The sequence below is a fragment of the Schistocerca americana genome, chromosome 2, assembly GCF_021461395.2.
Source record: "Schistocerca americana isolate TAMUIC-IGC-003095 chromosome 2, iqSchAmer2.1, whole genome shotgun sequence".
NCBI classification, from domain to species: Eukaryota; Metazoa; Arthropoda; class Insecta; order Orthoptera; family Acrididae; genus Schistocerca; species Schistocerca americana.
Window position 1 is genome coordinate 245,741,015 of NC_060120.1, and position 13,730 is coordinate 245,754,744.

Genomic DNA, 13,730 nt, shown 5'->3' on the forward strand with positions numbered 1-13,730 from the left:
CTTTGGCTACACCGGGGTATATAAAATTCCTTGTAGTTGTGGACAGGTTTACATCGGTATCGCAAAGAGAAGTGTGAACACCCGTGTTGAACATAAGAGGAATTGTCGCCTGGGTCACACGGATAAATCGGCCGTAGCGGAACATGTTTACCAGGAAGGTGATCATGAAATAAAATTCAGCGAGACGAGCGACGTATCAAAAACCTCCCATTATTATGCACGCTTGTATAGAGAGGCTATCGAGATTGATAAACATCGTAATAATTTTAACAGGAAAGACGAAGGTGTTAAACTGGCTAAAATTTGGATGTCAGCGATGCACCACAAGCGTGACGATCGATTACTTGCAATCGAGAATGTTGGCATTACCAGAGATAATCTCATAGCCGACGCCACGTGATCGACAGTGGCGCCCTCTGTACTGCCTATATAATCAGCGCTTCCTCGAGTTCTCTTCGCAGTTCGCCGCTTTACCTCCAAGGATGTCTCCTGCAGTCGGAGATAAAACGTCAGGAGAGAGTTTTATACTTCGACCTCGGCCTATCAGCCCGGAAGTTTTAAGTGAAGACAATACCGGCCGTGAAAGCTTACACTGTATAATCTCCCCGTGTGTCCTGGCCTTTTCGACCTGCACCTCCTCCTCTTATGATTCGTGAACAAAGTTCACTGCTGGAAAAAGTTAGTACACCCGGTTAGAGGCTTCAAGTTCACTCAAGATTTATTGTTACAACATTAGAAATAGAGAACGTGAAACGATAAGATTTACAGATCAATAGCACAAACGGTTCTGAGGTACCAGGTATCGACCCACACTAAAACGCACATATTAATACGTGGTGCAACCTACACGGGCGGCAATGCAGGCTCTGACGCTGGCATCCGGTCGATCGTACAGATGGCGAATACTGTCTTGGGATACGATACGTTCAGCCTTCTACAACCTGTTCACGTAGTTCAGCAAGGGTTGTTGGTTGATGAGTCGCAAGAAGCATTTCTCTTCCCGTCTCAGACGTGCTCGACTGGAGACAAGTAAGTAGATCGTGCTGGTCAGGGAAGCTGCTGCACATCTTGCGGGGCACGTTGATTTTCATGTCTTCTTGCTCCGTCCATCATACTGTTTAGGTAGCAGAATTCCTTGACCGTCTACTTCGTGAACCCCAAATTTTCATGTCAAGTTGCTCACTACTCTCATTTCTGGTATTTCTCATTAGTTTAGTCTTTCCAGAGACATTAGCGACATTAGAGACATGGCTGCTTGTCCTGTTCCAGAGGTTGCCCCTCAGTCTGCAAGATCCGGGCGGTCGCAGAGGGTGGGCTTACTGGTAGTTGAGATCCAACGTCAGGCGCGTAATGGGGCCCCTTAGGGATATGGCAGCAAGAGAGGGGAAGAAAACCAATGTGCACTCCGTGTGCATACCGTGGGGAGTCATTCCAGATGTGGAGAAGGTCCTTCCGGATGCCATGAAGGCTACAGGGTGCACACATCTGCAGGTGCTCGCTCATGTCGGCACCAATAATGTGTGTCGCTATGGATCGGAGGAAATCCTCTCTGGCTTCCGGCGGCTATCTGATTTTGTGAAGACTGCCAGTCTCGCTAGCGCGATAAAAGCAGAGCTCACCATCTGCAGCATCGGCGACAGGACTGACTGCGGACCTTCGGTACAGAGCCGAGTGGATGGTCTGAATCAGAGGCTGACACGGTTCTGCGAACGCGTGGGCTGCAGATTCCTCGACTTGCGCCATAGGGTGGTGGGGTTTCGGGTTCCGCTGGATAGGTCAGGAGTCCACTACACGCAGCAAGCGGCTACACGGGTAGCAGGGGTTTTGTGGCGTGGACTGGGCGGTTTTTTAGGTTAGATGGCCTCGGGCAAGTACAGAAAGGGCAACAGCCTCAAAGGGTGCGGGGCAACGTCAGGACATGCGGGGACCAAGCAGCAGTCGGTATTGTAATTGTAAACTGTCGAAGCTGCATTGGTAAAGTACCGGAACTTCGAGCGCTGATAGAAAACACCGAAGCTGAAATCGTTATAGGTACAGAAAGCTGGCTGAAGCCAGCGATAACTTCTGCCGAAATTTTTACAAAGGCACAGACGGTGTTTAGAAAGGATAGATTGCTTGCAACCGGTGGTGGTGTGTTTGTCGCTGTTAGTAGTAATTTATCCTGTAGTGAAGTAGAAGTGGATAGTTCCTGTGAATTATTATGGGTGTAGGTTACACTCAACAACCGAGCTAGGTTAATATTTGGCTCATTTTACCGACCTCCCGACTCAGCAGCGTTAGTGGCAGAACAACTGAGAGAAAATTTGGAATACATTTCACATAAATTTTCCTAGCATGTTAAAGTCTTAGGTGGAGATTTCAATTTACTGGATATAGACTGGGACACTCAGATGTTTAGGACGGGTGGTAGGGACAGAGCATCGAGTGACATTATACTGAGTGCACTTGCCGAAAATTACCTCGAGCAATTAAACAGAGAACCGACTCGTGGAGATAACATCTTGGACCTACTGATAACAAACAGACCCGAACTTTTCGACTCTGTAAACGCAGAACAGGGAATCAGTGATCATAAGGCCGTTGTAGCACCCCTGAATATGGAAGTAAATAGGAATATAAAAAAAGGGAGGAAGGTTTATCTGTTTAGCAAGAGTAGTAGAAGGCAGATTTCAGACTACCTAACAGATCAAAACGAAAATTTCTGTTCCGACACTGACAGTGTTGTGGTTCAACAACAAAGTTAGGAAACTACTGCGAAAGCAAAGAGAGCTTCACTCCAAGTTTAAACGCAGCCAAAGCCCCTCAAGCAAACAGAAGCTAAACGATGCTTAGCTTAAGGAGGGCTATGCGTGAAGCGTTCAGTGAATTCGAAAGTAAAATTCTATTGACAGAAAATCCTAGGAAGTTCTGGTCTTACGTTAAATCAGTAAGTGGCTCGAAACAGCATATCCAGACACTCCGGGATGATGATGGCATTGAAACAGAGGATGACACGCGTAAAGCTGAAATACGAAACACCTTTTTCCGAAGCTGTTTCACAGAGGAAGATCGCACTGCAGTTCCTTCTCTAAATCCTCGCACAAACGAAACAATGGCTGACATCGAAATAAGTGCCCAAGGAATAGAAAAGCAACTGGAATCACTCAACACAGGAAAGTCCACTGGACCGGACGGGATACCAATTCGATTCTACACAGAGTTCGCGAAAGAACTTGCCGCCCTTCTAACAGCCGTGTACCGCAAGTCTCTAGAGGAACGGAAGGTTCCAAATGATTGGAAAAGAGCACAGGTAGTCCCAGTCTTCAAGAAGGGTCGTCGAGCAGATGCGCAAAACTATAGACCTATATCTGTGACGTCGATCTGTTGTAGAATTTTAGAGCATGTATTTTGCTCGAGTATCATGTTTTTTGGAAACCCAGAATCTTCTCTGTAGGAATCAACATGGATTCCGGAAACAGTGATCGTGTGAGACCCAACTCGCTTTATTTGTTCATGAGACCCAGAAAATATTAGATTCAGGCTCCCAGGTAGATCCTATTTTCCTTGACTTCCGGAAGGCATTCGATACAGTTCCGCACTGTCGCCTGATAAACAAAGTAAGAGCCTACGGAATACCAGACCAGCTGTGTGGCTGGATTGAAGAGTTTTTAGCAAACAGAACACAGCATGTTGTTATCAATGGAGAGTCGTCTACAGACGTTAAAGTAACCTCTGGCGTGCCACAGGGGAGTGTTATGGGACCATTGCTTTTCACAATATATATAAATGACCTAGTCGATAGTGTCGGAAGTTCCATGTGGCTTTTCGCGGATGATGCTGTAGTATACAGAGAAGTTGCAGCCTTAGAAAATTGCAGCGAAATGCAGGAAGACCTGCAGCGGATAGGCACTTGGTGCAAGGATCCTTTATTGTATGATTATATGATAGCGGAACAAACACTGGTAGCAGTTACTTCTGTAAAATATCTGGGAGTATGCGTGCGGAACGATTTGAAGTGGAATGATCATATAAAATTAATTGTTGGTAAGGCGGGTACCAGGTTGAGATTCATTGGGAGAGTGCTTAGAAAATGTAGTCCATCAACAAAGGAGGTGGCTTACAAAACACTCGTTCGACCTATACTTGAGTATTGCTCATCAGTGTGGGATCCGTACCAGATCGGTCTGACGGAGGAGATAGAGAAGATCCAAAGAAGAGCGGCGCGTTTCGTCACAGGGTTATTTGGTAACCGTGATAGCGTTACGGAGATGTTTAATAAACTCAAGTGGCAGACTCTGCAAGAGAGGCGCTCTGCATCGCGGTGTAGCTTGCTCGCCAGGTTTCGAGAGGGTGCGTTTCTGGATGAGGTATCGAATATATTGCTTCCCCCGACTTATACCTCCCGAGGAGATCACGAATGTAAAATTAGAGAGATTCGAGCGCGCACGGAGGCTTTCCGGCAGTCGTTCTTCCCGCAAACCATACGCGACTGGAACAGAAAAGGGAGGTAATGACAGTGGCACGTTAAGTGCCCTCCGCCACTCACCGATTGGTGGCTTGCGGAGTATAAATGTAGTTGTAGATGTATTATGGCTGACATCCTTCCATCTCTTCTAATCCCACTATTGAACTTTTCTTTAATTTCCGTCGCTGCTTCTTCGGTATATAGTTTGAACAGGAAAGACTACATCCTTGCCTTAACCATTCCGAATCGGGTTCTTGGCCTTCCACTCTATTCCTCTCTCTTGGGTCTTGTACAAACTGTATATTATCTGCGTCTTAGCTTTGGACTCCTTCGTACACAACGGTAACGAGAGGTGAGCTACAGAGTGGTGCAGGAGCTGTCGTTGTAGGGAATGTGGGCAGTAGCAGAAAAGATTAGTGAACATACAAATACAGTAAACAGAAGTTTTACTTAGCTTATATCTTTTCCATGCTTTCCAGAGGAACGTTAGAAAATAACAAGCAGCAGTAAAGTTCAGCTACTTTAAGAAACAAACTAAGAGCATCGCTAATAATGCGCGAGCGAAGTGTCGAAGGCTGATTGAGACAAGAATGAGAAGACTGCGACTGAGAGTGGGCCGTGTAGCTGTTTCCGCTTTCGGCGTCTCTCGGAAACGTTCGTTTCCGTTGCCAACTGTGAGACGCCGGTGAGGGGGTATCGCTCTATGAAACCACACATCCCCTATTCCTTGCTTCTACGTTTCTCAGAATTTCAAACATCTTGCCCCATTTTAAAATGTCGAACGCTTTTTCTAGCCAGACAAATCCTTTGAATGTGTCTTGATTTTTCTTCAGTCTTGCTTCCATTGACGACCATAACACCAGAATCGCCTCTCTGGTTCCTTTAACTTTCCCGAAGTCAAACTGATCCTCATCCAACAGGTTATCAGTTTTCCTTTCGATTCTTCTGTACACTATTCTTGTCAGCAACTTGGATAATTACCGCATTTGTCGGCTCTTGCTATCTTCAGAACTGTGTGGATGATACTTTTCCGAAAGTGTAACGGTATATAGTCAGTCTCACAAATTCCACACACCAACGTGAAAAGCCCTTTTGTTGCCACTTCCCCCCCAGTTATTTTAGAAATTCCGATGGATTGTTATCTTCAGCCTTATTTGATTTTAAGTCGTCCAAACCTCTTTTAAATTCTCATTGTAATGCTTGTTTTCCTATCTGTTCACTATCAAGTCCGTTTTCTTTTCATATCGCTTCATCAGACAAATATTCTCCTTCATAGAGGCCTTCAATACACTCTTTCCACCTATCCGCTTTCCCTCTACATTTAACCGCGGTGTTCCCATTTCATTCTTAAAGTAACCGCCCTTGCTTTTAATTTCACCGAAGGTTGTTTCGACTTTTATATATTCGCAGTCATTTCTTCCGACAATCGTTTCGTTTTCGATTTCTTTTCATTTTTCATGCAGCCATTTCAAATTAGCTTCCCTGCACTTGCTATTTATTTCATTCCTGAGTTACTTGTGTCATCTGTAGTTCTGAATTTCTGAGAATCTTTCTGTAGTTTCTTCTTTCGTCCATCAGCTCTTTTTTCTCATGATCCCTGAGCAATACATATGCAGAAGACAGTAGAGTTTCTTCCTAAGAATTCTGCAAAAACTGATTCTCTAGACATATTCAGTGGAGTTTCAAAACAACAATGTCTCCTTGGCGCCAACAATCACCATTCAGTGTTAGAAACTAGCCCCCATCTCCGTGTGACCTACAACGCCCAGTTACGATAGAGCTTTGAATTTCTTCGATTTTCTCAGTTAGACATGCTTTATGAGGGCTTCACGCACTGATGTACGACTGTAGAATAGAAAATAAACAATTTTTTTCAGCCTTCAGTTGCAAGGTAATTTTTACTCGTTTACCTAGGTTTCGATTCCAGTAATGGAATCATCTTCAGAACCTATGAATTAAACCACATACGGACATATATTACTCACTGAAATGCATCATCAGTCTAACGATTGAATAATAAAGAAATCGTGATACTTACAAAAAATTAAATTATTTTGAGAGCCAAACACTGGCCATGTGACAGATTAAAAATTAAAACAATAAAGACGCATGATCATAAGATTATGTCTGTCAAGATTAAAACCATTAAGGCGAACGTAGACGGAGTTACGCCGGCCAGAAATAAGGACCACATGTGAGCGGCACGGAAACTGGGCGTCGCGAGCAGTTCCGCGGCGAGGCTCGGCCGCGGCCAAGCGCATGCGCGAGCGCAAGCGCAGGCGCAGCCGCGAGAGACAATTTGTCTCAAAATTATTTACAGCACATATACATATAAACAAGATGTGACTGAAAGCCGTCCTACAAATGGACAAACCTATCTATTGGTATGGCAACATTAAACAATTTACCTGAGAACAAATTACAAAGCCAAGGTATATATATATATATTTTTTTACATTTAAATATTATAGTAAGAGGGCGAAGCCCCGCTACAGTAACTAAAAGATTAGTGTCGAAACCATGCATGCTAAGCATAAAATGTCTTTAACATAAAAACGCCTTAGCAACTATGTGTCATTAACAAGCATATTACGAAATACGAAGACACACATGTACAATCGCACTATAATAAAGGGACAAAGCAGATAGGGAAACAGCATCGGCCATTCGAGGCGCACTGTGGGTCAACTCCACTGGAGCTGCAACTGATCATTAAGTAAGTTGTCTCCATCAATAATAAGATGTTTAAAAATCTGCAATTCTTCGAGGGTGTCTAGCCTACATCCCTTGGCTTCATTATGCAAAAGCACTGCGTCTTTTAGAGGCTAGGGAGCATGCGCCTTTTGGACCAGATGTTCAGCAAATGTAGATCCTCGTGTTCCATCACCACTTTTTGTCGGCAGATGCTCTTTCTTTAAACCTAACCGACAGGGCCCTTCCTGTCTGGCCAATGTAATAGGAAGGACATTCAGCACACGTGATCTTTTACACACCTGACAGCGATGATTTATCCGTACCTTTATCCAGAGAATGAACTAAATCCTTTTTCAGGTTGTTGGTGGTAGAGTATGAAACATTACACCCTAGGTTTTTTAATAAACGACCTACCTTGTAGGATATGTTACCTATAAAGAGAACTGATATGTATTTCGTTGCCTGGTGTTGATTGTGGGTACCTGAACTGGAAGGGGTGGTAGTCTTCTTTCGCGTTTTTTTGTTGAACAACTGTCTCACTCTACTGGGATTATATCCATTATTCTGAGCGATGTTTTCGAGGACTTTTAATTCGTTCTGTAAGTTGACTGGCGAAAGTGGAATGGAAAGGGCTCGATGGATACTCGAGTGAACTTACTATAATAATTATAGTGCGATTGTACATGTGTGTCTTTGTATTTCGCAATATGCTTGTTAATGACACGTAGTTGATAAGGCGTTTTTATGTTAAAGACATTTTATGCTTAGTATGCATGGTTTCGACATTAATTTTTTAGTTACTGTAGCGGGGCTTCGCCCTCTTACTATAATATTTAAATGTAAAAAAAAAAAAAATTATACCTTGGCTTTGTAATTCGTACTCAGGTAAATTGTTTAATGTTGCCATACCAATAGATAGGTTTGTCCATTTGTAGGACGGCTTTCAGTCACATCTTGTTTATATGTATATGTGCTCTAAATAATTGTCAGACAAATTGTCTCTCGCGCCCGCGCATGCGCTTGGCCGCGGCCGAGCCTCGCCGCGACACTGCTCGCGACGCCTAGTTTTCCGCGCCGCTCACATGTGGTCCTTATTTCTGGCCGGCGTAACTCCGTCTACGTTCACCTTAATGGTTTTAATCTTGACAGACATAATCTTATGATTATGCGTCTTTATTGTTTTAATTTTTAATCTGTCACATGGCCAGTGTTTGGCTCTCAAAATAATTTAATTTTTTGTAAGTATCACGATTTCATTATTATTCAATCATTAGACTGATGATACATTTCAGTGAGTAATATATGTCCGTATGTGGTTTAATTCATAAGTTCTGAAGAAGATTCCATTACTGGAAGCGAAACCTAGGTAAACGAGTAATAATTACCTTGCAACTGTAGGCTGAAAAAAATTGTTTATTTTCTATACATATACGGTTGCTGACGCGCTGCATGATGTTAAAGATTTGTAAAAGACTGTAGAAGAACTTGCATTAAGGGACACGCCCCTGAACTCGCTGCATTTTTAGCATTATCTTCACCCTCATAATGCAACTGATTTATAAATGAGAGATAGCTGAAAATTCTGAAGCACAAGTAGGTCATTAGTCAAAGCATTTCCCAAAAAATCATTGAGATATTTATTATATTTTGGTACTGAAAACAATATTTATAATAGTATAAAACACAGACCACTATTTCACTGCGGTACCATTTTCTTTGGAACCACTGACTGCACAGCTTGGAAAAAGAGTCGGAGTACAGACAACATTCACATAAATGTTTTATGCCTCCAATTTCCTTCCCTGATGCTTATCTGTGAAAAAGACAAGTAATTTATTTTACTACAACAAAGATACTTAAAAATGTACCTCAAATATCACCGACATCTTCATCATGTTATAAATTTTTCAGGAAATAGGAGGCAAGGGAGGTAGAGGGGGTCATTCTAAATACCTGTACCAATTTTTGTGAGTTTAACTTAAGTCATTTAGGAGAAAAGTGTACCTGAATGCTGAAAATTCAAGTTTTCGGTAAATCGCAAAAGAAGATTTACAGATTTCTTAACTTACCACTATGCAAGTTTAGAACATTCCATCTGTATACTCCAGTTGTCCTCCTGTTTCCTTATCCTCCATACTCTTTCTCTTCATTCTTTTCTTTATCCTTGACTCCTTGGTAGCAGCTTCTGCAGCTGTCTCTACTTCGATTACCGGCCGCTTATCAATAGCAATTAGAGCTGATGTCATATTCCTTCCCGTCTGGATGTTCAATTTCTTCGTAGCATTGATCCTTGAAATTGAACCATCATTGAATGTTGTTATTGCATCCACGACACCAATCTTCAGCACTGTCAGCCCAACTAATACAGTTTTGGATATTCTCTCCCATATATAGCTGTTGAAGAATTCATTTGCATTCTGAGAGAGACCATGCATACATTTCGTAAGTAGATTTTTATTTACCAGATCCCTATATTAGACCTAATTGCCTCCATTACAGCAAGCGGTAAGGGCTGCTTGTGGGTAGCATTGCACAACCAGTAATTACACCACGAATCTTCCCCTTTTGGACTCATACTATGCTGTGGGGTTTCATCTGTTGACACTCTGTGAAACCATGTTGCCCAGAAAACTCGTCTCATGTTCTCCAAATCTCCTACATTTCTCCTGTTGTGGACTGGCAAGGCAGCCAATCCAGTATGACGGGAAGCCGAAAGGCACGCGTTTAAGCTCACGCAGGATGGCGTGAGGTCTGGAACAGGACAAGGTCTTTATAGTAGCAAAAATAGTACGTAGCTTCTGGAATACTTAACTTTAATCTATAATTGGTGAACATCGGTCTGACGGTACATGCATCACAAGATAAATGGCAATTGATAATGGCGCCTTGCTAGGTCGTAGCAAATGACGTAGCTGAAGGCTATGCTAACTATCGTCTCGGCAAATGAGAGCGTAATTTGTCAGTGAACCATCGCTAGCAAAGTCGGCTGTACAACTGGGTCGAGTGTCGAGTGCTAGGACGTCTCTCTAGACCTGCCGTGTGGCGGCGCTCGGTCTGCAATCACTGACAGTGGCGACACGCGGGTCCGACGTATACTAACGGACCGCGGCCGATTTAAAGGCTACCACCTAGGAAGTGTGGTGCCTGGCGGTGACACCACATCTCCTTATTGCTAGTATATAATATTGAGTCAAAGAATCAGTTTCACTTTTGTAAGACGACCTGGACCACCTATGTGTTTTCCGTCTGACAGTTTTTTCCACTGAAGCCTTTACATAATTTTCCTAGCCGAGCTCCCATTGTTTTTGTACATGCCCAACACATTCAATCTTTTCTATCAGAGTGTCCCCATATGGTCTGGCATTAACAACGGTAATGTGTCCTTTACAGCCTCCATCTCCAAGGTAGCCTACATACCTCACACCACGACTGACCTCTGATCTCCTAAAAGTGTTTAGAACTCCTTTCGTTTCCATGTTTCCACTTGGGCCGTTAAATTTCTTTACACAAATATAGGTGCCAATAAATTTACTTGAACAACCCTGACAGTGGTCTGTTGGACATTCATAATATAGTATCTTACCAGTTTCAATAAAAGTGGCAGTTACAACCCCATTCGGACAAGTATGACCTCTCTTCTGCCAAGATCCATCAAATGCTGGCACAATGTCTGTATTCTCAGACAAGATTCCTGCTTCTTCTGCTGCTCTTTTCATTGAATGTTCACTTACACCACATAAAGCATTATGTATTAATTTATTGTATCTGTCAAACCTCAGTGGAGGTAGAGGTAAATCCATCACTGCACAAAAAGTGTGGGCAGCTCTCCTTCCCCTTCCAATACATAGCATTGCATAAGCAAGCTGAACATTTACACTGTAATGTCGACTATCAGTTACTGGCGGTGTCATAGTATCACTGTTCATCTTTACACGAGTTACAGGCACTCACTAACCGACTTAAAAGACACTTCCTTGCTGAAATGTCCTCAGGAACGTCAATACTATCTCCACAATTGCAGTACTTACATTTCACAGCACTCTTCAGAAGTGTTGACAGCATATTTAGGTTCACAATAACATTTCCGCCGTTATTGCTGTTCACTATACTACTAGGCTTGTTTTTATTACATTCCGAAAGTGAAAGTTTACGTCTAGAAGCAATGCCTGCAGACACAATTTCCGCATGCGACTTTTGAAGCAACTGATGTGTATTATTCGGCTGTGTTTGCAGCTGGGTGCCGCGAAACTTTCATTTGGGGCTAAATTTCTTTACTCTCGGCGTTTGTAGCACAGAAAACATACACACAGAAACAAAACAACACACAATAACTAAAAAACCACACGCTTGTGAAATTCGGAAATCATTTATTCTCAGTCTTCTAGATATGGCTGTGCTTTGGTTCCAGAAGTCAGTGCCTTCTAGCATACACCTGTGTTAATGATCAGTAACTAACGACGGAAAAAACGGAAGAACAAAACAATGCATCACTTATTCCGACGCACTTTAAACTGACGGGAGTAGCCCAGTGCAACATTACGTTCAATCTCAATTTTAGAAGGAACGGAAAATGATAATGCCCATAAACTACACATTTTTGAAATCAGCATGAAATATTCATTTCTATAGACGAAGAAATTTTTAGTATTTTCTCGAGTATGTCCCCTTAAACGCATTTGTGTGACTTTCGGACCATGTGAACAGCACTCCTGCGACAAATGAAAGTCTGCCGTTCTCCCTCACTGCTACTGATTTCACTAGTTCGTTGACACAGTCCTTAAGACATTGGTATTGCATTTGGGAGAAGGCAACCTCTCGTCATCAAGATTAACATTTTCCGTGTTTTTCCTTAGGTCGCTTGAAACAAACGCCAGGATCATTCATCCAAGAAAGACACTGCCCACTTCCTTCCCCGAAACGAGTTTGTGTCCCATCTGTAATTACCGCGTTGCTGACGGGACATGCAATCCTTGTCTCCCTTCGTTACTTTTTTTACACAATGGCTTGTGGTTAATTTGTGTAAGTCTGGGTGTAGATGTTTTGAAAACATTTCATCTATCTCCCGCGAGCCAGTTTACGGTGTGAGGCGGAGGGTACTTGGGTTATCCCTGTCTGATCATCCTTTCGTGTTCTATTCGTGAACAGCACACAGGAACGATGAGTGTCGGTAAATCTCCGCGTGTCTCTTCGATTTTTTCGGTACGCTTATTTCCCGAGGCGTATGTTAAAGGAAGCAGTACGTAGCCAGACTCTTCCGGGAACGTACTCTCCCGAATTTTAATAGTCAGCCTCTCAGTGACGAACAACGCCTCTCTTGTACCGTCTGCAACTGAAGTCTGTTCAGCAACGCCGTAACATTCTAGGGTCGACTAAACGATCCCGTGACGAATTCGCAGCTCTTCTTTAGAACTTGTCTGTCTCTTCTATGAGACCAGCGTAGTAACGGTCTAGTCACGCGGCCGTCGAAAGCACCTCTAATCAAGTATTCGTGCAGCCCGCTGTTCTCAGCTGTATTTTATGGCAATATGCTTCTAGCAACTAACAGCACCATCCAGAAACGTCAACTAACGTTAAGGTCCTCTTAAGACTGTATTTTTCTCGCTCAGTAACAAACAAAAAACAAGTAGAAACAATAAAATTTTAAGATGTGCTTAATTTAATTGACGTTCGTGAATTCGGCCGTGAGCTAAGTAAAGTCTGCCACTTACGTCTGGAGCAAAGTGTTATGTAACGAGGCCACTGCAGAGTTAAAAGAAATGAGAGGGAAAAGATTTTATTGTTTTTATTCCAAAGCTGTCAACTCATGAACGTGCGCAAGTAGCAACGATCAGCTGCTGCGGTATACACTGAAGAGTCGAAGACACTGGTACACCTGCCTAACATCGTGTAGGACCCCCGCGAACACGAAGAAATGCCGCAACACGAAGTGGCATGGACTCGACTAATATTTGAGGTAGTGCTGGAGGGTATTGACACCATGAATCCTGCAGGGATGTCCATAAATCCTTAAGAGTACGTGGTAGTGGAGATCTCTTCTGAACAGCACTTTGCAAGACATCCCAGATATGCTCAATAATGTTGATGTATGAGGTCCGCAGCTCGTGGTCGTGCGGTAGCGTTGTCGCATCCCACGCCCGGGTTCTCGGGTTCGATTCCCGGCGGGGTTAGGGATTTTCTCTGCCTCGTGATGACTGGGTGTTGTGTGCTGTCCTTAGGTTAGTTAGGTTTAAGTAGTTACAAGTTCTAGGGGACTGATGGCCATAGATGTTAAGTCCCATAGTGCTCAGAGTCATTTGAACCATTTTTTTCATGTCTGGGGAGTCTGGTGGCCAGTGGAAGTCTTTAAATTAAAAAAAAAACTACTCGTACCACTCTGTAGCATTTCTGCTCGTGTGAGGTGTCGCTTTATCCTGATGGAATTGCCAATGTCTGTTGGAATGCATGACGGACATGAATGGATGCAGGTGCCCAGACAGGATGCTTACGTACGTCACCTGTCAGAGACGTGTCTAGACGTATCAGTGCTCCCATATCATTCCAGCTGCACACGCCCCATACCATTATGGAGCCTCCACCAACTTCAACAGTCCCC